We start from the raw sequence: 26,640 nt of genomic DNA on the forward strand, positions 1-26,640 counted from the left end.
ATTAGAAACAGAATATTTGTAAAAAGGGCCAGCTCTGTGCTTTAAATGAATAAAGATGAAATTTTGTGGCCTTCTTGATTGGAGGATGGGCTTAGAATGGATGGTAAGAACTTCCCTGGGAAAGGTGGCTGCTTTGGGGCAAGGAGGAAGAAAAGCCAACAAAAGGGCAGGAGACACAGAACTTTATCCTTCCTAAACACATTCTGGTTTGTCCTGTGGGTCACCGAAGGATGCTTAAACTTGCCAGGGGTTGAAGAATGCACTTTTCCTTTCCTTCTAAAGGAGACTGTCTCTCTAGGTCGAAAAAAGAGATGGAGGCAGAGGGGTGGGGAAGACCCTTGTTTGAAGAAATAATGGATAGCAATAAAATGTAAACATCCTGCACTGGCCTGAGCATTCTCTTTACTTCTCCCCAAGTAATTCGAAATCTATGTGGCATTAATCTTCTGCTGGGTGGACCCCACTTACTGACAACTGTGTTTCCCTGTTTGCTTGTTTCTTGACTCCTGTTAAGGAGGGTGAGATTTATTTAATGGAGTGGTGGTCTGGGTTAAAGCCCACTATAGATTTTCTGGCATCAGTTTTCCTAGCTAGAATTACATTTTTTTTTTTCCAAAAGAAACTCTACCTGCTCTATGTGAGGCTTGGATAAAATAAATTTAGAATCTTGCCAGAAAATGCCCAAGGAACTCAGCCGAAAGGACCTTGCATCCAGGCAGGCTGTGTAATGAGAAACATTTGATTCTTTTTTTTTAATAGGCAGGAATTATGCACAAAATGGTATTTGGTCTTCACCTTGACCTTGCTGTTTGAACTATAGCTTCATTCACTGTGGCTGAGATATTTCTAGCCAAACGGTTGGATCTCAACTTAAAAAAGTCTTCTGTTTTTGGATTTTTTTTTTAAAGGACAGAGCAAGGAGGAATCACACTGTCTTCTTTTTCCAAGGCAATAAAAGGAAAACCACATATTAAGTAACAATCCAACTTGGGAATTATAAACACTTGGAACAATTATACTGGATTTAGTCTAGTCTCGTCTTTGGAGTTGAAACCAGTTGAAACCCCTGTTTCACTCTAAAGAGCTCTTCTCCAGGAGAGCATTCTGTGATCCTCGTTGGAACACACATCTGTTTCTGGGCTGGCCAAGTCCAAAAGTGGAATCCCAATTACAGTTTTCATGGGTGATGGAATTTCAACTGCCTTACAATTTAGCCACCTGGGTTCCCTTCACTCTTTTTCTTCTTGAGGATGAAATAAGCTGATCAAGTGCTCACTCAGCTATTAAATTACATTTCCATCCTGTAACATTCTATTTCCTTTTTCTCTAGTGAGATATATTGACTGAATGGATTATCTCCAGTGTCTTATATTAGCCATACAATTTTCCCTTTGGAGAAGTTCTCCCTGTCACTGGTGGATGTGGTTTTAGTTTTATAAGATTTAATTTTACCCTAAACAACAAATAACAAAACAAAATTCTTTAACTAGATGGTTTTAATTTCACAACAAAACTCTTGGATGAAAAAAATGAGAAAGATATTTGAATGAATTAAAGGAAATTGATTTTTTAAAAGAGTTGAATTGGAACTTGTAGCTTGTGAAACAGAAAACAAAAAAACAAGCAAAAGCTGCTTTGGCAGAGTTTTAATAGGTTTAACTTGATCTAAGAAGTGAAGGTATCATTCTGGCCACGAGGGGGAGCACGCATTGTTCCAGGAAGATAAAGATGAATACAAAGATAACACTAAATATACAAAAAATTCATCATTCTCTTTAAGTGGTAACCTGTCCAGTTGTGAACAACACCTGTTTACAAGAATAGTGCTCTTCCTGTTGTGATTATTGTTGTACTTGATAATCAGATGCATTGATTCTGGAGCAAACAGGAAAGGCTGGTCATAGAGTGAGAAACAGATTTTCTCAGCTCATCCATGTGGGAATTATCAAATAAATAAGATGAGATTCAAGATCACCTTAGAGATAAATTTCACTTCTAAATTTGACTCTACTAGATACATATATATTCAATGCTTTAAATCTAGAGCAAAGAAGAGTTTTAAAAAGCAACCTAGTCAAAACTGATGTCTTCAGGAAACAAACTTTATCTGTGTTTGTGTAGTTTTGATACTTTTGATTAGTTTGGGTTTGAAGCATCCCAATTTTAAGCATCTTAGTCATCTTTTTGAAGTTTTAAATTATTTAAAAATCATGATTCACATTTAAAGAAGGGCTGATCTTTTGTAGAGAGGTAGAAATTGACTATTTCCTCACTTTTGCATTTGTTTTACGATAAAATCCTGAAAGGTCACTTACAGGTGGGGGTAAAGAGGACCTTTTCCTTAGATTAAACAAGGTGGGGATGGGGGTCTCTGTCTTTACCTTGTGCTTTCATAGATATTAAATTCAGACTATAAGCTGTGAGATGGCTCCCTGAAAGAGATGATCTCGGAGGAGATGGGGGGTATTCAGGGGCTTAGAAGCTGGCAGATTTGGCTTGGTTCAAATCTTGGTTTTACCATTTAGCAGCAGTGTCACTTTGGGCAAGTTTTGGCAAAACTCAACAGCCTTCGTTTCCTTGTCTGTTTAATGGGACTGATAGCTCCCTCCCTGGGCAGTTGTGAGGATTCAGTTGGATCATACGTAAAGAACAGAGACTTGATTTGGGTCATGCTCATTCGTTATTAGGGCTGTTATCATAATTTTCCTCCTTTTTTCCCCATGTACTTCCCATCAACATTCTAGGGTGAATTTAATCATGTCACAGCCCTGCAGACCATATTTGCTATCTCTCAGGTTTGTGAAAGGCACAAAGGCCATTGAGACTGCTCACTCAAGTCTCTGAGCTGACCAGAACGTCAGGTAACCTCAGAAGGAGCCACTGTTGTCAGCTACTTATCAAATCTGACAGCCTTGAGACAGTCACCAAGACCTTAGGAATACTTACTGCATCTATAGCTAGACATGTGGGATCACTGACAGCCCAGGAGCCATCATGACCGCACTGAAGATTTTTGTGACAAGCCCACTTACGTTGATGTTATGTGACCATGTTTCCTCATGTTAGGAAGCTAGAAATTGATGCAGAGAGACCTCAAAGGGGTTGGTTATACAGCCTGTTGCCTCAGCTGCCCATCCCGGCACAGACTGCGGCAGCCACGGTGGACTTTGGCTGTGCCTTCCTGCTCTTTGCTGAGTAAATGAATTTGGAGACAAAGTCACCCCATTCTCGACTCCATCCTTTGGGCTGGGACATAAAGAGCACTAAAGCCTTCAACTCGGTATCTTCAGGAAGAGTTACATGGAAGGTCTTCTCCTTTGGAAGATCCCATCAGACTTGCAGGAAAGGAAATGCCCTGTTCAACTCAGAAGTCCACTTTGGAGTTGGAAGTGTAGGTGAAGTCTTCATCTACTGCTGAGGTTTAATTAGAGGAAATCCACAAATGCTCAGAACCTCAGGAAAACGCACACCAAGTTTGTGTGACAAAGTAACATTTAAAAGGTAGCTGTAGGATCAAGTATTTTTTAGTGACGTTCGCCTCCATCCATCCATCCATCTGTCCAGGTCTTCCTACCTAGCAATGCTTTTTTGCTCTAGAGGGTGATTCTCAAGTCTGTAGCCTCGTTGGTTGTGTGTGAGAGTGCATGTGAATGGAATACAGCAGTTGGGTTCTGACGTGTGTCTTTGGACTTTTTTTTCTCACAACCGGATGCTTTCCAAAGTAAACAAAGACATTAAAAGATTTATAAAAAGACTCGGTCACACATTGTGAAGTGCAAAGTGTAAATGAATTTTTATAAGCATATGGATTTCATTTTTCTTACAATATGCATGAATATAAAAATTTAAAGAAAATGTGCTGGTAACAATGTGTTTTCAGTTCTCACTGAAACTTGAAAAATAATCAGAGATGCCTGAAATATTCAAAACCAAGCATACGCCTGCATCTTATCATGTCATTTGAACCATGGGATAATGATCAATGTGGCCACCTTCCTGCCAAGAGTGCTTTTTTGAAAGAAGCTCCAGAGTGGCACTTGCCATTTGAATTCGACTCATTTCTTCCTATACAAACTTTCAGGTTGCTCTGCTCAGCATACTGTCACTCTCTTTTAAATTGGATCATGGAAAAAGCAAGAGAGTTCCAGAAAAACATCTATTTCTGCTTTATTGACTATGCCAAAGCCTTTAACTGTGTGGATCACAATAAACTGTGGAAAATTCTGAAAGAGATGGGAATACCAGACCACCTGACCTGCCTCTTGAAAAACCTATATCCAGGTCAGGAAGCAACAGTTAGAACTGGACATGGAACAACAGACTGGTTCCAAATAGGAAAAGGAGTACATCAAGACTGTATATTGTCACCCTGCTTATTTAACTGATATGAAGAGTACATCATGAGAAACGTTGGGCTGGAAGAAGCACAAGCTGGAATCAAGATTGCTGGGAGAATATCAATAACCTCAGATATGCGGATGACACCACCCTTACGGCAGAAAATGAAGAGGAACTAAAAGCCTCTTGATGAAAGTGAAAGGAGAGTGAAAAAGGAGAGTAAAAAAGTTGGCTTAAAGCTCAACATTCAGAAAACTAAGATCATGGCATCTGGTCCCATCACTTCATGGGAAATAGATGGGGAAACAGTGGAAACAGTGTCAGACTTTATTTTTTTGGGCTCCAAAATCACTGCAGATGGTGATTGCAGCCATGAAATTAAAAGACGCTTACTCCTTGAAAGAAAAGTTATGGCCAACCTAGACAGCATATTCAAAAGCAGAGACATTACTTTGCCAACAAAGGTCCATTTAGTCAAGGCTATGGTTTTTCCTGTGGTCATGTATGGATGTAAGAGTTGGACTGGGAAGAAAGCTGAGCACTGAAGAACTGATGCTTTTGGACTGTGGTGTTGGAGAAGACTCTTGAGAGTCCCTTGGACTGCAAGGAGATCCAACCAGTCCATTCTAAAGGAGATCAGCCCTGGGTGTTCTTTGGAGGGAATGATGCTAAAGCTGGAACTCCAATATTTTGGCCACCTCATGCGAAGAGTTGACTCTGATGCTTGGAGGGATTGGGGGCAGGAGGAGAAGGAGACGACAGGATGAGATGGCTGGATGGCATCACCGACTCGATGGACATGAGTTTGGGTGAACTCTGGGAGTTAGTGATGGACAGGGAGGCCTGGCGTGCTGCAACTCATGGGGTCACAAAGAGTCAGACACGACTGCGCGACTGAACTGAACTGAACTGAACTGAACACCATCATCAGAGCCACTGAGGCTTCTTGATCACGTTTTCCCTGAGGCAGAAGAGGTGTGAGCGAGGGAAAAAGTGAAAGAAAGCAATATCTGGGTTCCTATGGTTCCATGGAATCAATTCTTTCAAGAATGTAAAATAACATTTATACCTGAGTCCTGCTTGGAATCAAAGATCTATCAGTTCTGTCAAGAACGTAGCTCATAGTTTATTTTGAATTGTCATGATAACCTAACCTCTGAGAATTATTCAGGTTGTCCTAGGCTCAGCATCAGAAGAAGTTTTGGCTGCAAGAATTTCATTCCATTGAGTTAAATGAAAACAAATTAGCATAGATAGGTTTTTTCTTGCAAGCTCTGCTTTTGGTTGTGATGTTATCAGTTGCTGTAACGTTGGTAAGTATTGGTCCCTTAAGAGATTTCTTTTGAAGGTTTAATACACGTGAAAATGATAAATGGTCTAGTTAACTTCCATCTGTTTTTATCAGTGTGGAGACTTGGGGTTCCTTGGATAAAAATAAAATTCCCAGACCCTGGGAAGTATTCTTGTTTCAAAATAAGTATTATGGTTGGGAAAAAAGGAGGTAGTATTGGGAGAACAAGTTCCAGTCTTGAAAGAATCATTTTTCAATGGGACACTCTGGTATAGGTGGAAAAGTGGAGTCTCATGTTTGTCCCCAGCTTTTCTAGCAGAGACAGAAAGACACACATCGACGATGCTAATGTGGAGACCATAATTTTTAAAGCCAGCATGCAGCACATCTGATCGGCTTCCTTACTGAGCAGTTCCTGGGCAGCAGTCCAAGAGAGCATGAGTGGAAACTGCAAGGTCTCTCAAAGTCTAGCCTTGAAAGTTGTATAATATCACATCCATAGCCTTCTATGGGTCAAAGCAAGTCACAAGGCCAACTTAGGTACTCGAGATGATAAAATAGTCTCTTCCTCTTTGAGAACAGCTAAGTCAATTGCAAAGGGGCCTGCATACCTGGGTAGGAGCAATTTATGATCAACTACTGCAGTCTACCACAGCAGATACCATTTATGTACATATATTTATGTATGTAGACCTTACATGTACAATATACATTACATATATGTTTATGACATATGCATGCATGCTAAATTGCTTCAGTTGTGTCTGACTGTTTGCGACCCCAGGGACTGCAGCATACCAGTCTCCTCTGTCCATGGAATTCTCCAGGCAAGAATACTGGAGTGGGTAGCTATTCCCTTCTCCAGGGGATCTTCCAGACCCAGAGATCGAACCGGGTCTCCTGCTTAGATAGGTTTTTTTATCTTGCAAGCTCTGCTTTTGATTGTGATATTATCAGTTGCTGTAACAGGGGTAAATATTGGTCCCACCAATGAATCTGCAGGCAGATTCATTACCATCTGAGCCACCAGGGAAGCCTATATATGATAATACATATATGTACTATATATCATAAATATTTATTATAAATAATGTATATTATATGTTTATATTAATGTGCTAAGTTACTTCAGTCATTACTGACTCTTTGCAATCCCATGTACTATAGCCTGCTAGGCTCCTCTGTCCATAGGATTCTCCAGACAAGAGCACTGGAATGGGTTGCTGAGCCCTCCTTCAGTGGATCCTCCCTACCCAGGGATCGAACCCTCATTTCTTATGTCTCTTACCACTAGCATCAACTCGGAAGCCCACTTATATTAATATATGCTATATATTACAAGGATTACCAATTCCTAAGTAATGATAAGAAAATATAGGTTTTGCAATGTTATACTGGCAATGCCATCTTTAATCACTTGGAAGTCACTTTGACATGTTGCAGGATTCTCATTATGAGCATTGATAATGATTGTTTAAAACAAACATGAGATATGGAATTGGGGGACACACCTGGATTGTAACCAAATTAAATCTGAATGAGAAGAATAAATAATTTTTTAAAAAAACCTTCTGTCCAGTTATCTGCATCCTGGAGGGAACATGGGAAGTATGAAAAGTTAGTGATGTTCTCTGTTTTATCTCAGTATCTATATAGAGACAGTAAACTGGGGAACAGAGGAAGCCGTATAGATATATACATGACTGTATACACATAGACCTCCTGGTTTGGACTTCACTCTTGTAGTCAGTTCAATTCTTGCTTTCAGACTTTACCCTGAGCCTGGAGGCAGCCATGAAAACAGATAAGGAACACCTAGTGCTGCAGACAGGTCATTTTAGCTTTGTTTCTAGGAGGACTGAAAACAGAGGGTTCATCAAATGCCAAAGCCCTTAATTCCAGCCTTTAAACAGGTGGAGGCAGGGCTTAAGTGTGTCCCCAAAATGCCGGCTATGTCCACAGAGCTTGAATACCTAGGTTTTTGAGATTGGTTTTGCTGAATCCTTCATGTTCTATGCAAGAATTTCCTTTTGCTTTTATTTTTTTTATGGAGGCTTGGCATTCAGCTAAGGACTAGGAAAACAACCTGCTGTTTATCCAGAGAAGAGAAAAAAAATCCTTGTCTGTGTCTGAAAACAGAGTAGCTTTACCTGCCTCAGCCCTGAGATGTGGGCTTGCAAGTTCAGGTATATTCTAGAGTTTGGGATCTTTACAAGCAGGAGGCCCATTTTCAGGGAGACTGAAGTGCGGGACCACCATATGAGCCTTCCCACAGCTTTCCCAAATCCAGATCTTTGCTTGTGTCTGTAGAAGATGGGGCCTGGGATCACGGTACTGGAATCATGTGAAGGCCGAGAGGGGGTTGGCGATTCAGACCTGATTTTAGCCCCTGTTCACTGTAGCTCAGATGGTAAACAATCTGCCTGCAATGCAGGAGACCCAGGTTTGATCCTTGGGTGGGGAAGATCCTCTGGAGAAGGGAATGGCAACCCACTCCAATATTCTTGCCTGGACAGAGGAGCCTGGAGGGCCACAGTCCTTGGGGTCACAAAGAATCAGACATGACTTAGCAACGAACAGTACCACTGCTAACAGACTGTGTTACCTGGAGAATTTACTCCATCTATCTCTCCCCAGGACTGGTTCCTCATCTGTAAATTGAGTCTGTAGAGTGCCTACCCCATGGGGCTGCCTTGAGGCCTGCAACTGGCTTTCCCTGTAAGTGCCCTTTGGAAGGAGATGCCCAGCATCTTAGAGGATGGTCATCATTGGCAGTTATTTTTTTTTAGAGCAATGTCTTTCGTATCATAACAGACTTCAGATATAGCCCTTCAATTCTCTGCGTAAATTTTAGCCTGATATTGTCCTTCTTACATAACGCGCCTACACTCCTCCTCCCCCCCAACAACCCCACATCCTAGTAGATTCAGCTAATTTGTTCAAAAAGAACACAGTCATGGGACTTCTCTGGCGGTTCAGTAGTTGGGACTTCACGTTCCAATGTAGGGGGTGTGGGTTCAATTCCTGGTTGGAGGGCTGGGATCCCATATGGCTTGTAGCCAAAAAACCAAACCATGAAACAGAGACAATTTGTAACAAATTCAATAAAGACTCAAGAATGGTCCACATCCAAAACAGAAAAAAAAAGAAAAATAGCCCCCAAATAGTCACGACCATTTAGCAACTCAATTGAGAAGCTCATGAAATGATGAAACATTTTGGACTGACTTGGTTGATCTAACTGGTCAAGGTGTTGATTTGGAAGGACTAGGCTATATGTTCTGGGCAGAGTGTTCATAGGCTTTTGACCTGTGTGATCACACAGGGTCTTGTGCTTAGAAGGACTTCATGCTTGGTTAAGGGGCTTCCCAGGTGGCACAGTGGTAAAGAATCTGCCTGTCAAGGCAGAAGATGCAAGAGATGAGGGTGCAATCCCTGGGTCAGGAAGATACCCTGGAGTAGGAAATGGAACCCACTCCAGTACTCTTGCCTGGAAAGTTCCATGGACCCAGGGGCCTGGCGGGCTAACATGCCATGGGGTCACAAAGAGTCAGGCAGCACACACACAGCACATTGTCCAAAGTGATAGCCTAGGGTTTTTTTTAGAAATCTTTATTTGCATTTTGAAAAAATTCCAATAAAGATCATGTTCATTTACTAAGACAAAGTATTAACATATGTTAATTTCTACCAAAAGTGAAGTAAGAGGAAATACAGAAGAACAGCCAAATCAAATTATAAGAGATTAAAAAAATGTGGGATAATCCATTAAGAATAAAGAAGTCTGCAATAAAAAGGAAGTAAAACCTGAAGAAGCATAACTGTGATAGAAGAGATCAGCAAAAGAATAAAGGAGGATATAAAACAGGTGAGATAAGAAAAAGAAGGTATATAGAGAGTTATGTTGAGAAAAATAACTTTCTTTATTAATACAATTTTTCTGTGAAACAGAAGGTTATCTTTGAAGGCTAAAGTTATTGAGAAGGTATTTAAAATGAGAAAGAAAGTGAATCAAAGAATTTCACACATCAATGGTAGTAACGTTTTTAATCAACTCTGGGATTTGCATTTTTTAAAGTGAGTTATTGATTTTTTTTAATTTTTAATTTTTTTATTTTTATTTTTTTAATATAGTTTTTATTTTTAAAATTTTAAAATCTTTAATTCTTACATGCGTTCCCAAACATGAAAAAGAAGTATATTTAAGAATTTTTTTGTTAAAAAAAATCAAGGCAAAATGTTATAGTCTTCCACTATTCAAATGTTTTGACATCAGTAGGACCTACGACAATAGCATTTTATTCACCCAGGACAGAGAAAACAACAGAATGGAAAATATAATTTAAACTAGAAAGTAAATAATTGACCAGCTTAATTTGATTGGGATGACAAGAGGGAAGAAAAACATTACCAGTTGGAAAGAAATTTAGCTATGTTGAAAAATTTCCCAACAATCTAAGCCATTGGTTTTCAAATGCCTTGAGTGGGAGAGTAGTTTTTGTTTTCTCCAAAGGGAATCTGTCTGCAGAAGCCCCATGTGTGCATGAGACCTGGAGAAATGATGGTTGGGTGTGGGACTAGGTGGCCCACCCTATCAATTACACAGTCTCCTTTCTCCTTTTCTCTCTTTCCAGAAGTCTCCCTTTCTAGTCTACAGCACAGATATTAGTATCAGGGATAACATATCTGAAAGTCCTCGAGATCCCACATGGCACCCCTCTCAAATGGCCCCTTTCAGTCCACACAACTGGGCAGGTATTGCATTTAAACTGTCTCTGAAACCCAGAAACATGCCCCTCAAATCATGAAAAGTCTTATTTACATCACGGAAAACAAACTTAAAAATGTACCAATGTTGTCTTCTCCTTAGGAAGATTTAAGTTCCCAGAGGAAACGACCAAATTTTTTTACTGAAATCTGCATGTTGTGGAATGGGTTACCCAAGTGTATCACCCAAAGAGATAAACTAAAATCTTTTTTAGAGTAATAGTTAATGATGGGCATCTGATCTCAGGTGAAAATGTCCAGTATTTCAGCATTATGAATCATGTTTGTTCTAGATTTTTATATGTACTGTTTTTGTATTATATTCTGTTTTTATTGAGGCTTCCCTGGTGGCTCAGACTGTAAAAGAATCTGCCTTATATTTCCAGTGTGCACACCATTTTTGTTTTCTGTCATAAGGGTATTGAATTTTTTCTGCATCTATTGTATAGTCATATGATTGTACCTTTATTCTCACAATGTGCTGAATTACATTTGCTAAATTTTCAATGTTAATTAACATTGCATTTCAGAAATAAACACAAGTTTGTCTTGATATATTATTCTCTCTACATGTAACTTGAATTGGTTTTCTGATATTTCGTTAGAAAGTTTGCACTGATACAAGTAAAATTGACCTGAAAATTTTCTTCTTAGTAATGGATTTTTCAGATTTTGGTATCAAGGTTACCCTGGCTTCATAAAATTATTTAGGAACTCATATTTCTTTATCTGTGTATTGATAGCGTTTGTGTTGAAACTGAAGCTCCACTACTTTGGCTACCTGATGTGAACAGCTGATTTCATTGGAAAAGTCCCTGATTCTGGGAAAGATTGAGGGCAGGAGGAGCAGCAGGGACAGAGGATGAGATGGTTGGATGGCCTCGCTGACTAACAGACATGAGTTTGAGCAAACTCCAGGAGATAGTGAAGGATAGGGAAGCCTGGAGTGCTGCAGTCCATGGGGTTGCGAAGAGTCAGACACGACTGAGCCACTGAACAACAAATGTTTCTTTATCTGTGTACTGAAAGCGTTTGTATAAGATTGACATTATATCCTTATTTAGTATTTGGTAGATTTCACCAGTGAAGCTGTTTCAGTCTGTATTTTCCTTGAGAAAATTTGTTATTATGTAGTCAATTTATTTAATATTTTCTTTAATTGTTATAAAACTGTTCAGATTTTTATTTGCAAGGTGTTTGAAAATTTGCTATTTATACCATCCTCTTACTTTTAAGAGAGTCCTAAGCTCTGCAGTTATGCTCTCTGTTTCATTCCTGATGTTGGTACTCTCTGTCCTCCTTTCTTCCTCTTTTCTAGAAACAACTCTTTGGTTTCTAGACTTTTGTGTCCTATGTTCATTTGACCAATTTCTGTTATCACCTTTTTAATTCCCACCCAGCTCTATCTTTTTTCTGGGGTTTAATTTGCTCTCTTTTCTACCTAACTTCCGGAGTTGCTCATTAATTTTCTCCCTTTTTCCTAAAATATTCGTTTGAGACCATATGTTTTCCTCCGACTATGACTTTTGCAGAATCCCACGACTTTCAGTATGTTATACGTTTATGACTATCCAGTGCTGCATAATTTCAGATTTCCACTGTGACCTCTTCTTTGGTCTATTAGGAACCTAGGAGAGTATTACTTAATTTGCAAACATAAGGGAATTTTGAGAGTTGTCTTTTCTGTACTGATTATTAGCTTAATTCCACTCTCATCAGAACACATCCCTCTCTGATTTAAAACCTCTGAAGTGCTTTAAACTTGTCTTAAAGATCCCATACTTTCTTTCACATTTACGTTTACTTTTCTACTTTCCACAAGGGCTCAGAAAGAGTGTATATCCTGCAGTGTTCTGTATATACTGAATAAGTTAAGTTTGTTAATTTTCTCATTTGAGACTTCTGTATCCTCTGTTCTTTTTTTTTCTGTTTGCTTTATTTAACAGCACTGTGATAAGCCTAGATGTGGTTTTCTTTGCACGATTTTTCTCTTGGAGTGCATAACTCTTCCTAAATCTAAGATTCGATGTCTTAATCACTTTTAGAAAGTTTTTAGTCATTATTATTTTTTTTTGAAGTAATGTTTCTGCCGCCTTCTCTCTCACCTCTGCTTCTGGGATTCCAGTTATATGATGTTACACTTCTTCCCTGTGTCCCGTATTTCTATGCTCTTTTTTGTATTTTCCATCTTTTTCCTCTTTGTGCCTCAGTTTACTTGATTTTTACTAACCTTTCTTCCAACACATCAAATCTTACCTGCTTTTGAACCCAAGTATTTAGTATTTCTTTCCAGGTTATTTTTCAGTATAGAATCGGCATTTAATTCTTCCTTAAATTGATTTTAATTATCTACTGAAAATTTCCCTCTTCTATTTTCTGGAACATATTGATCCCAGTTGTTTTAAAGTCCTTTGCTGGCAACTCTGTTACCTGTTTCGTCTGGGTCTGTGTTTTCGGATGTGTGTCCTGTCATGTTATCTGGACCCAAGGTGTGCTAAGTAATTTTTCTTAAATACCAGACACTGATAAAGGTCAGAGGTAATTTGGGGGATTGGACAGTCTTACCTTCCTCTCTTCCTGCGGGTTGCTGAAGGAGGCAGAGACGGTCCTCATCCAGGCAGGAGCTGAGCACAGCATCTGTCCCAGCTGGTCGGTGCCTGGTTTGCCTTCACTTCCAGGGTGTGCCCCTGACACATAGTTCATCCCATAGCCTGGGTCTTCGTCCAGGGCTCCTCCCCTTGGCTGGGATCTGTGTTCCCTTCATCCAGCTTCATGAGACTGTGCAAGGCCACTTAAAGTTGCATCTAGCATATCTCAGACTTCTGGTCTTCACTTTCTGCTGGTTTCCACCGCTCCCCCATCCCACCCCACACCACACCCAGTTTCTAGGCTTCCAAGCCCTTAGAACTGCTGCTTTGGAAACCAGAAATCTCTCAGGGAGAACGGCTAGACCAAATGCAGGCACACTTCTATTTTTCTTCTGTCTTGGATCATGGCCCCTCAAATTCTTGCTGCCTTCTCAACTCTCTGATGCCTCTGAGTTCAGGTATTTTTAATTCTCTATCCAAACTTTTAAATCATTCCATCTGAGAGGTTTGGTTTATCATCAGCTAGTCTAGCATAGCTGGAATCACATATACATAACATTTTCAGAAAAAGTTCTTATCTTCATGTTGCTGGTCACGATTCTGGGTCTAAGAGGACTGAATGATTTCCCAAAGTGAACTCTCTAGTTGAGAGAAGAACCAGGGTCTGAGCCCAGTCTTTGTCCAGGCTCCTCTCAAGATGCCACCCTGTAGCAGCCACATTTAAGAATTGATTTCTTAGTTGAAGCTCTAGAGAGAGTGTTTGGACGTGGCTGGAGGGAAGAAGTGAGCTGAAGGACAGAGTGAAGGGTCAGCCAGCTTGTCTGCTCACCTTGCTGGTCGCTCTTCTCATCCTGAGCTTGGCTGCAGCCTCACTTGTGATGGAGACTGTCACTGTCGCCGTTACCCATCGTTCAGGGACACAGCCTACAACTGGCAGCCACATGGATACCTACAGTAGGAAGAGTTCCCAGTCTATGTTTGACTCCTGTGGTCAGCTGATTTAGAGAACTGGGCAAGGATCTTTATTGTCCCGGGACACGTATGTAGCGAGGCCAATCACACCTTGGGGCTGAAGACCGTTGGCTTGGCCTCAAAGGAATTGAGTGCATAAATTGCTTTATTCAGAACACTAGGAAGTCCTAGTCACAAACCTCCACAGTTACCAGCTCTCTTTCTGGAGGAAATGAGCCGGCAGGATTCACTGAGAGGCTTCCAAGTCTGACCCTCACTGAACAGAAAATGCCACCCAGGGCTGGTGTGGCTGGGAAGGCAGCAGGGGGCTGACCGGCGGAGCCAGTCTGCTGTTCTGTGGAGGAGGTTATAGTATAAGCCTGCTTTTAGTGTCCCCGGCACGCCTCGATGCTGGGGATGACACAGTAACAGTTATTTCCCTCCTTTCTGCCTCAAAGCCATGGTGGTTGACTCATGGTGTCAAGATGGAGGCTGGGGTGAGGTCTTGCCCAAGCTCCTTCCCTCCACAGCCTAGAGATTATGGAATATTATTAATAGCATCTTCTAGACTCAGAATAATCTTTTTGATGACCCTGTCTTCTGAACAACACATGTGAGATGGGTCCTTTCTTCTAGCCTCACATTTTCTCTCCTCACTTTTCAGGGGGAGCAACATGGAAAGGAAACTTTCAACCTCTCTCTTGCTTCCTCTTCCCCAAAGAAGGAGCTCACATGACTGGTGACAGCTTGTTGGTATTTTAGGTCTGCACTGTCCAAGGGTGGGGTGACTGGGCCCAAGGGTGGGGTGAAAGTGAAAGTGAAGTTGTTCAGTCGTGTCCGACTCTTTGCGACCCCATGGACTGTAGCTTACCAAGCTCCTCTGTCCATGGGATTTTCCAGGCAACAGTACTGGAGTGGATTGCCATTTGGGTGACTGGGACTAAATGGCAAAAACCTCACAAAACAATAAGAAGGAGGGAAGGGTTATCTATATCTATGACTATCTATATTACGACTGAGTTGTGTTGCTATATAGCAGAAATCAAACCAAAGTTGTAAAACAATTTTCCACCAATTAAAATATAAATAAAAATTTAAAAAGAAGCAACAAGAAAACAAAGCCAGAGCCCCGCCTTCTCCTTGTCTCTTGTGCTGCCTCTCATGAATCAGGAAAACATGCCCGGACATCCAGTTTCCCATGTCATGAGCAGCTCAGAACAAGTTTTGCTCCTCCTTCCTCCCTTCTGAAGCCCTGGGCAGGGGACCCAGTCCCCGCCTGGAGCTGATGACAGAGCTGTGGTGGGTTGGTTTTCTCACTTCATGGTAGACCTCGTAGCCCATCGTGGCCACGCATCCAAGCTACAGCCTCCTGTCCGACTACTGCCAAATCTCCTAGGAAAGCTATTATTTTGATCCATCCTCTGGGGAGAATCACCTTGAACTCAGTCCTTCACAGGAAGAACATCTGTCCCTACTTTTGCAGGCGCTCTGTTCCCCATGGCTGGATATGTGTTCACCAGCCCTTTGACAGAAGCAGGACACGCTGTTAATATTTCTTCGTGTGTTGATGCATTTATTCACCATGTAATATATAAAAGCCTGGATCAACGTGTTGCGATTGTAAAAATGATTCTATTTTTAAGCACATCGTTTTGGTATTCTAGATTTCTAAAACAGAAGTCTCATGTCACTTAAGTAAATGAATAAACCAGAACATTACTACTGTGAGTGGCAATAAGAGGAAGAAAGGAAAAAAGGTAACCACAGCAGAAGCCAGACTGGACAATCTAGGAAAGCGTGTGTGAACAGAAGCACCATATATAATGTTAACCAGGGTTCAAGCAGCCTCTGGAGCTCCTTGGAGAAAGGGGCTACCTGAAATAGAAATAAAAATAGAAAACTTCCCCACACTCCTCATTTCCTTTTTCCGGTTGTGGGCACAAAATGTATAGGGCTTTAGGTTACCATTCAACCAAATTTTATTATGGGAAGCTTCAAAATATTTCCTCTGGGGGAACTCGGGGCTGATCCCCTGGGATCTCCTAAAATCACCTTTTTTTCCCATCAAGCCCAAGGCCTGGAACTTCACAGAGTGACTTTGGGGGTTTTTGGAGGAGGAACTTCAAGACTATACGCCACATTGCATCCTTGTCAAAGGGGCTTTCCAGGTGGATTAGTGGCATAGAATCTGCTTTCCAGTGCAGGAGACACAAGAGACAAAGGTTTGATCCCTGGGTCAGGAAGAGCCTCTGGAGTAGGAAATAGCACCCCACTTCAGCATTCTTGCTGGGATAATCCTATGGACAGAGGAGTCTGATGGGCTACAGTCCATAGGGTTGCAACGAGTCGGATAGGACTGAAGCGACTGAGCATGCACACAGCCTTGTCAAATGGCCTTTTTTAGGACAGAGGCTTGAAACATTACCTTATCCTGGGACATATGTCTACAGTTACGGTAATGGAGATTACTTGTTCTTGGAAAACTGGACTGCATTCTTCTATTTTATTTTAATTTCTCAATTAGAAAATATTTATTTATTTGGCTGCGTTGGTGTGAGCTGCAGTTTGTGGGGTCTTCATTGCAGCATATAAGATCTTTCATTGCAGTGGTCAGGCTTCTCTCTAGTCATGGCTCATGGGCTTCGTTGCCCTCTGGCATGTGGGATCTTAGTTCCCTAATCAGGGGTCGAACCCACATTCCCTGCATTGGAAGGCAGATTCCCAACCACAAGACCACCAGGGAAGTTCCCCCATTCCTCTAACTTAAATTGTAGTGATTGAGTGGATTCTTCATTGATGAGGCTAAGTGACTCTGAAGCTCTGTCCACATACGAGGCTCACTACCTGTTCTGCTGAGCACATGGGTCTGTCTGGGCACTGAGTCCTCAGCACCTGGCAGGTAACAGGCACGCAGTTCTATTTGCTGAATGAAGGCATGAGCAATTTACCTACCAGATGCCACCTATGTTGATACACAGGAAAGAAGGGGAATTTACATTCTGAAGGGGTAAAAGGACAGTGGGCCATAGGGGTGCTTCTCCCTGGGAGGCAGCCTTCTCTGACTGCACCACCCACTTGCCCTTATATGTCTAGGCTACTAGCTATAGAATAAATAAGATAAAATGATAAATGTGTAGCACAGGGAATATGGCCAATAACTTTTTTTTTTTTGGCCACACAGCACAGCTTGTGGGATGTTAGTTTCCTGATCAGGGATTGAACCCCAACCCTCAGCAGTGAAAGTCCAGTCTTAACCACTGAACCATCATTGAATTGGGAGAAGTATATTCTTGAATAACTACTTAGTAAACCTTATTACCTATAAATAATGTCTCATAATTAATTGAGATAGAGGTTTTTGCACAGTATAAAAAAAGACTTTCTAAATCCTTCCATCATTTTCCAGATCTAACTCAGCAAATTTGGACCATCCTTTGAAATAAACGGTCAAAGAATCTGTACTAAGTATTACCGTCTCACTTGCAAGATGAGGATCTTTTCCTCCTTCTTTTTCTTCCGAGTATTTTCTGAAATGCTGAGGCTTAAATACACTCTCCTCAAAGTTCAGCAGACAACTAGAGAAGGCTTGTGCTCTGAAAAGGCAGAGAAGAGAGTCAAAAGCTGGTCTTAAAGTCTTTTACATTTATTTATAAATTACATCAACATTTGTCTCCTCTTGTATACAGAGTTTGAGGTATTGTGAAATATTTGAAATGAAGAGGTCTATCTACCATTTAGGACAGTAAGTAATTCATGATCATTTCCCATGATCACTAGAGACAGATAGAATGGAGGCTAAAGGTTGACAGCCAGCAAAACAGGTTTGGGGATGGTGGGAGTGGGCAGACAGTGCCGTTTACTTTGGAAGCCGTTTGTCACTGTCAGGCACACACAGTGGCCTCTCTTTTAGCTCTGTTCAAACAAGAATAACGTTTGCCTCCTGACATTTCCCTGAAAACAGCAAATTTCTTTTATCACCGGGGTGGTTTCCAAGCTTCATATCCACTGTTGTAAAAGTGAGCTGAATCTTTTAGGAGTGGTTCTGTTGAGCTCTGTAACTTTCTCATGAAAACCCATAAGTAGACTTTTCAAACTAGCATCCCTTCACATCCTCTTGCTGTCTCAATACAACTTGACAATTATTTATTTCTGTGTTATATATTTATTGAGCTCTATCTCACTGCTTAAGTAATCATATTATATCCATTTATGTGATTGTGGATCACTAATTTTTTAATGAATGCTATTCAAAATAATTTAAATATATGTCAAAGATGAAATTAAGACAAATCTTCAGAACAAGGATCTAAAACTCAGGTTCAAATAGAAATTACTGTTCAGCCATTGCAAAATTGTAGTCTTGCTATAACTGGGATGAAAAGTTGCTTTTCAGATGAGATAGTAAAACTATAAAACAAGTGGAGACTTTGCATTAGAAGAATAGGAAGAAAATGGTTAACATATAATTGTGTGTGCATATCTCCTCCAGCCTCTAGTCTCTCAAAAACTGTGAAAGATTTGTAAAGTTAAAATATCTTTTTTGTTGTTGTTGTTATGTTATACCCAGTTTACAGAAACAGTAGGGAATATACAAAATTCCACAAGAGAAAAATTATTTTAAAAATTTTTATGTAAAAATAGTCACAGTAATCCCTGTATTTGAATTTTAGAATTGTAGAAATTGACAATCCATAGGCAATATTTAGTTTAGAAGTTGGCAAACTATGGCCCATGGGCTAAATTCAGCCGGCCGCCTGTTTGTAGGTAAGGTTTGATTGAAACACAACACAAACATACAACAGTATGTTTACAGACTGTCTCTGGCTGCTTGGGAACCACACCACAGAGCTGAGCAACTGTGACAGAGACCACATGGCACGAAAATCCTAAAACATTTGCCACCTGGCTCTTTTCAGAAAGCATTTGCTGACTCCTGCTTTTGTCCATCTGATAAAGATTAGATTATCGGGACAGTCGCTCTTGAGCATACTGTGACGTGCCTGGGCTTTACCTCAAGGAACTTACAGTCTAATTGTGAAAGAGAAGGCGTGGACATTAATACAGTTTTAAGTGTAAGAAAATGACTAGTGCCATAGAGGGTACGGCATGCTTTAGGATTTCCACAGGGGCACTGGTAAAGTATCAAGGAGAAGATGAAGGCCAAGTTCAGTTTGATGGATGGGTGGCAGGTGGTGGACGATGCCAAAATGTCTGCAGAATATTCCTGTTTAAAGAAGAGAGGCAAGAAAGGTTCAGAGATAGGAAAGCCCAGTGCACATGTGAGGACCCACAAGCAGATCTCTTGGGGTAGTACGAGGGAGTATGAACGAGTGGCCGGGGGTGGGTACGTTCGGGATGACAGGGCTGGGGGATCTGAATGTTGGCTGAGAGTGATGTGTTTGGTAGCTTAGAGAAAGCTGTGTGCGTTAGTCACTCACTTGTGTCTGACTCTTTGCAACACCATGGACTGTAGCCTGCCAGGCTCCTATGTCCAAGAAATTCTCCAGGTAGGAATATCACAATGCCATTTCCTTCTCTAGGGGATCTTCCTGACCCAGGGATCAAACCTGGGTCTCCTGCATTGCAGGCAGATGCTTTACCATCTGAGCTACTAGGGAAGTACAGGCTTAGGGAGGGTGGAAGCAAAAGATGGTTATTATGAGAGTTTAGGGTATATCCACGAATCCTTTGCCATTCCTTCAAAAGATGGAGCTGAGTCCTCTCTCCTTGAATGTGGACTACGCTGGACTCCTTCCTTCATGGAATGCAGCAGTGTATAGGGTGAATCTTCTTAAGGTTCTTAATCTCACTAAGGTGAGCCTAGATGGTTCCCTAATAGTCCAGGAGAAGGGTACTTGTAGCAGACGCTACATTTCACTCCGGTCAGCTGGCTGTCTTCAAAAAGTTTACAAATGATAAATGCTGGAGAGTGTGTGGAGTAAAGAGAACTCTCCTTCATTCCTGATGGAATGTAAACTGATGCAGCCACTATGGGATATAGTATATAAGTTCCTTAAAAAATGAAAAATAGAACTACCATATGATCCAGCAATTCCACTCTTGGGTATATATCCAGACAAAACTATAATTCGAAAAGATATATACATCCCAATAATCATAGCAGCACTATTTACAATACCTGAGATATGGAAGCAACCTAAATGCCTGTCAACAGATGAATGGATAAAGAAGATGTGGAACATTTAAATAATAGAATACCACTCAGCCATAAAAATGAATGAAATAATGCCACTGGCAGCAACATGGATGGACCCAGAAATTTTCATACTAAATAAAATAAGTCAAACAGGGAAAGACAAATATCATATGGTATCACCTATATGTGGAATCTAAAAAAAAATTAAAACAAGGATCTACTATTATAGCACAGGGAACTATGCTCAATATCTTATGACAACCTATAATGAAAATAATCTGAAAAAGAATATATATGTATGCTCAGTCACTCAGTTGTGTCTCACGCTGTATAACCCCATGGACTCACCAGGCTCCTCTGGCCATGGAATTTTCCAGGCAATAATACTGGAGTGTGTTGTCATTTCCTCCTCCAGGGGATTTTCCCAATCCAGGGGTCAGACCCACATCTCTTGTGTCTCCTGCATTGGCAGGAGAATTTTTTTTACCACTAGCACCATCTGGGAAGCCCCATATATATATACATATAGCTGAATCACTTTTGCTGCAGCTAGATTTTGTAAATCTACTGTTTCAATTTTTAAAAAGTGCAGAATGAGGACCACACTAGAACAGAGAGTGTTTCACATGCCTGCTGGGTGAGCCTTCCCTCTGAACACACTTACCTGGATTTCCTTTGTGGCCGAAAGTGCTCATCACAGGGGCAGCTGACATCCAGGCTTAAGGGCTGATGTGCTGGCCACCATTGGTTACATTATCTTTTGGTCAAGACTCCTTGGTCCCTGGAATGTGACCTTTTGACCACTGGTTGAAGTGGGTCAGTGCAATTGAGCATCTGATGTTTTTTTGATGATACCAAATGGATGGGACCAGCCGATAGGCATCCTGTGATCTTCTATTAATAGGTCAGTCTTGAATGCTTCAGGTAGATGGTTTCACTACAAAGTTCTTTGGAGGAGACAGTGAAAGGCTTGTACAAGGTGTATGATCTGGAAAAGATGCTTAATAAGCACTGCATTTTGTTAGTAATAAAAATTATTAGATTTAAAAATATTCAAAGGCACTATTATAAAATGGGCATGTTTAAAAACCAGCTGATGATTTATAAAATCAGTTTTTAAAAGAAAATTATTGGTTTATTATTTATATTTCTATTATAAAAACATTTTTATATATTTGAGAAGTGCTTTAATGAGTTTTTGGTATTGTTTTTTTAATTGAGGTATAGCTGACACATAAAAATATATTAGTTTCAGGTAGACAGCACCATGATTCAATATTTGTGTACATTGATGACCACAGGAAGTCTAGTTACCGCCTGTCATCATACATAGTTACAAAGATTTTTTTGTTGTTTTTGTTTATTTTTCTCATGATGGGGGCTTTTAAGGTTTACTATGTTAGCTACTTTCAAATTTGCAATACAGTATTAGTAACTGTGGGGTTCCCAGGTGGCACAAGTGGTAAAGAATCCGCCTGCCAATGCAGGAGACACAAGAGCCTTGGGTTAGATCCCAGGGTTGGGAAGATCCCCTGGAGTAGGAAATGGTGACCCACTCCAGTATTCTTGCCTGGAAAATTCCATGGATAGAGGAGCCTGGCAGACTACAGTCCATGGGGTCCCAAAGAGTTGGACACAACTTAATGTACGTGCATGTGTGTGTGTGCACACACACACATTATTAACTGTAGTCACCATGCTGTCCATGACATTCTCTTTTATCCACTCTATTGTTTTTCCAGAAGAGAGACTAAAACTCAAATATTGTCACAGTACACAATCAAGAGTTTTATTAGGAAAATGTTTTATTAATTTTGAATCTTGATTGTAACGTCATCTTTGTACATCCACTTTTCATTGCAAATTTTTTTGTCTTTTTTTTTGAAGATTCTATCTACAAATAAATAATGAATCAGTAAGTGAACCAACAAAGAAATCCCATAAACATGACCCATCTCATCTGGAGGTCATTATCATACTTTATTAACATTAACCTGAAATGAAATTTTCACTCAGATTAAAAGGAACATTTTCAAAGTTGTTTTTTTGGGGCAATGAAAATAAAGTAATTGTTAATTCGGGTTTAAGATCTTTCTTATTTTATGCATATTTCTTAAAATTGATGTTTTTGTTTTAGAGAAAAGCATTTTTTCACATTGTTACGGAGCCAATTTACTTTTTCAAAACAGTAAACCCTATTTGTAATATGTGGAACATTGGTAATATAAAATGCAAACTCAAAGAATCTGTTTTCTGTAATAATTAGGGACTCCATTCAGTGGCATGAACAGAAGATGTAAATCAGAGTAGGACTTTCTCAAGGAGCAGCAAAGCAGAGGTGGGTGGTCCAGGGCCAGGGGGGGCCTCTTGGAGTCAGTGCTCAGCTCCCTTCTTTTAATGTTCTGTATCTTAAGCTGGGGACTTGTGCTCACTGTCACAGGATGTGCCCTCCGTCTTAAGGCATGGAGATATATTCCAGGCAGGAGAAAGGAGGGAAAATGGTAAAAATCAGCTGAATCTGATCTCAGTTTTCTGGAAAACTATCCTCCCCTGGAAGCTCCAATTGGCTATTTTGTGCTTATGTCTATCTGGACAGAACTGGGTCACCTGGGCACCCCGAAATGTGAGAGTCTGGGAGCCTGAGTGTTTTATTTTCTCCCATTTCTATGGTTCTTTTTCTTCTTTTAAAAATGGGAATAGAGTTGATTTACATTGTTGTGTTAGTTTCAAGTGTACAGCAAAGTGAATCAGCTTTATATCTATATATACATCTACATATCTATCTATCTATCTGTCTGATTTGTTCTTTGAAGATTCTTTTCCCATATAAGTCATTACAGAGCACTGAGTAGAGTTCCCTGTGCTACACAACAGGTCCTTATTAGTCATCTATTTTATATACAGTAGTGTGCATTTGTTAATCCTGGTTTCCAAGTTTATCTCTCCTCCCACCTTCCCCCTCTCAATCCTGCCAGTAACCATAGTCTTTAACTAGACACAGTGGTGGTGGTTTAGTTGCTAAGTCGTGTCTGACTCTTGTGACCCCATGAACCATAGCCTTCCAGACTCCTCTGTCCATAGGATTTCCCAGGCAAGAATACTGGAGTGGGTTGCCATTTTCTTCTCCAGGGGATCTTCCTGACCCTTGGGATCAAACCCAGGTCTCCAGCATTGCAGGTGGATTCTTTACCACTGAGCCACCAGGGAACGTTGCTATACCAAGTCAAGTCAAGTCACTGGGGAGAATCGATGCTGAGGATGCAGCTTGCAGGGTTTGCCACGTTCCTCAGCCTCTTGCTTGCTGGTCAGATTTCTGAACGCAGAAGACGTTTGGGGCAGCACAACCAGGGCTTTGAGAATTGAATGAAGTATGGAGTGGAAAGATCTTATGCAGGCCTCCTTCACATAATGACCGTACAGATGTCAATTTTTCACTGTTAACAGCTCTTGAAAAATTAGTCACTTTCTAGGCTTTTTTCCCCACTTAAAAAAATAATAAGCTTCTTACTCCAAAATGCACTGAATAATATACTGTAAGAAATATTTCTTTGACACTACAGTTCTAGGCAAATGAGTATACTTATCAATTTACTCAATACCACAGTCAGTAGCCTAAGAACATTACACAGGATACATTTAAACTGGGTGCCCTATTTGGTGAAGCCGCAAAGTTTTGGTTCCTGCATTCAGCCCGAGTGAAGGGGTGAAGCAGCAGCATTTCATTAAGTGTTGGGTCTCTTGGGTGTTTGCCTCATTCACGTGTGCTTTGAAGCACATTTCCTGTTCAACCTTCATTCTGCCCTGGGTTTCTCTGCACTGAGCATTTACTTCTAAGTGCAATTTGTGCATGAGATAACCATCCTACCCCCCGAAGTTGGAAAATTACTGACAAAGCTGTGCAGAAAAAAGGAAGGGGAAAAGAGTAATAAATCTTTATCACTTTACATTTTTATGTAAAGACTCAATTTGTCATTTTCACAGTGTTGTTTATTACTTAGGTAAAGTTATTTTTGTGGTTCAGGTGATATATTTTTCTACTTGTAACTTTTTGTTAATTTGGATTGGAACACATGGCATTATATTCCCACCCCCACCCCTCCCCGCCCCCCCACCCCCCCGGCTGCATTAATATTAAAGAAAAAAGTTAAGGGAAAATGGCTTTTCACTATGGACAGGTTTTCAAGAATAGACTTGTTAAGTCGGGGATTGTTGTGTGCTATAGATCTCTATGGGGGTGGATATTGTATTGGGGATAATGGGGAGCTCAAGTTGGTGTGTTGACTTAGATGCTATAGGGGGATGGGGGTCATATGTCTTATCTTGTTTTATCTTCCCAGCAGTCCCCGGGGCAGGCACATTGATCGCCTTTATGAGGGGAAGTTATGATGGCTTTCTACCCCGTCAGCATGATGGTCTCAGAACAACATTTCCCAGGACTCCCTCTCATGCATAGTTCTAGTTTTTGGCTGTGTGAGACCAGAGGGCAGAAGCGCAGTAGCAGTCCTGGGTGCTCACAGGTGTGCAGGCTCACCTGGTGGATGTGGGTTCTCCCAGCTCCTACCCATCTCCTCCTTCAGCTTCTCCTAGGCCTGGGTTGCATGGGTGCAACTCTATGATGAAGGTGCCAATTTCTTCGGAAGGTAGCCTGTGTCATCAAGATTGCAGATGGTGAGAAGTGATGTGGGCCCCATCTGTCCTCGTGGGTACCATCTGCACATCCAATTTTCCTTCCAGGTGTCTACCTCTGATAATGGGGTGACTTCAAGCCCACTACCAGATGCAGGAGCAATGGCCTTTCTAGACTTTTCCACCCAAGTTACACTAGATATGGTCCCTGTAATGAATTCCCTATTCCATGTCACTCATGAGGCTCGTGACCCCTAAGTGAACCTTGACTGATACAGAAGTCCTAAATTCAGAGAGCAGATGCTCCCTGAACTGGGATATACAGATCCTTTGGGGACCTGAGAACAGGGAGTGAAATTTATTCAACTCCTGTCCTGTGATGGGCCCAGCACTCTGTGCTGTTAATACATTTAATCTTTACAACAGGTATTGTTACAATTTTATAGGTGAGGCAGCCCCTTTTTTCTTAGGGCCAGTTTTCCAAATAATTTTCTTTTTGCCTTAGTGCAAGCTGATGTCCAAAATTTATTTTTTATGGAGAATCTGTCATTGTAAAAATATGACTCCGGAGACAAATTTTCAGAGAGCAGTAAATACCAGAAGCCAAGCCAGAAACTTCAGCACCCTGTTGAGACTGGGAAAAGGCAACATTGACTTATTTTCACTTAAATTTTTGACTTGGAAAACACCCAACAGGGATGGTTTTTCTTCTTGCTCTCTCTGAGGCCTGTGACTGCCCATTTATTTCTCTAAAGCGAGTGGTAGCCCAAAGATGCTTGTGATACATGGGTTACAAGATTCTATAGCTGTATATTCATTTCCCAGAATTCAGAAAAGTGCAGGGCTCAATTTGGTAAACATCACCTCCATGGAAATGAAGTTTACCCAGGTTGTGTATTTGAATATTAAGCATAACCCGTCATGAATCAGGCTTGTTGGTCGACCAGCTGGCTGCCCGTTTCTTTGTGTTCGGTCTTCTTCATGCCTTTTTAACTCCTCCAAGCTGGCATTCAAATGCCAGGTCCTAAGCGTGTTTGAAAAGAATACATTTGAATGCAATTACTAAGCCTCCTTTAGAAGTCCGGCTGCCCTGTCCATTATAATAATTGATAGTCCAGAAACTTGTTAGAGAGAAAGGAATTTAATCAAAGCTAAAAGTAATTTATAGGGTAAGTCCGACATACACATACTTTCTCTAAGCCTTGGTTTGATTGGTTTTCATTTTTGGGATGTGTATTTGACATTTGAAACAATTTTGGCCAATCATGCTTTCATTTGAGGCTGAGAGTTCTTTGACCTGTGTATCGAAAATGAGGGTGAACACAAGAGAAATTTGGTGCCGCTGGTGACTGCTGAACTTTTGGGATCATTAAAATATACTGCTAACTGCATGAAATAAGCACATTTGACTCAGGTTTCTCCTTTGGGATGGGACTGGCCAGCTTCCCAAGAGAGAAACTTTTCTCTTCCCAAAGATAGATCTCCTGTTGGATAGACTGTTTCTTCAGTTATTAGTGGTTGCAGCCACCACTATGGGTATCCCATTCATGCTTCCCCAGTGCTTGTCTCTGATAAACTCAAGAACTCATGTCTTCCAACTGGGAACTTTGTCATTCTTCCTGAACTTTTCCTGTACTTAAGACCATCTTGCCCTGGACACACGCAAGTGGTAAATTCTAGGCAGTTAATACATCAGGAAGCAGCCCTTGAACCATGGTGGACAGGAGATGGCAGACTGATGCGCAGCTGCCCCTTATGATGGACAACCATGAGAGGCTCTGTGTGCAGTCTTCCAAGGCTCCCCAGTGGGACTGAGACTCGATTGACCACAAAACTTTTCTGTTTTATTAAAGTGACCCTTTACTGGCTGCCTTCCCTTTCCTGACTCAGTTGCCCTCTCCTCTGGTTGCCTCCCAGATCAT

The sequence above is a fragment of the Ovis canadensis genome, chromosome 13 (assembly GCF_042477335.2).
Source record: "Ovis canadensis isolate MfBH-ARS-UI-01 breed Bighorn chromosome 13, ARS-UI_OviCan_v2, whole genome shotgun sequence".
NCBI lineage: Eukaryota > Metazoa > Chordata > Mammalia > Artiodactyla > Bovidae > Ovis > Ovis canadensis.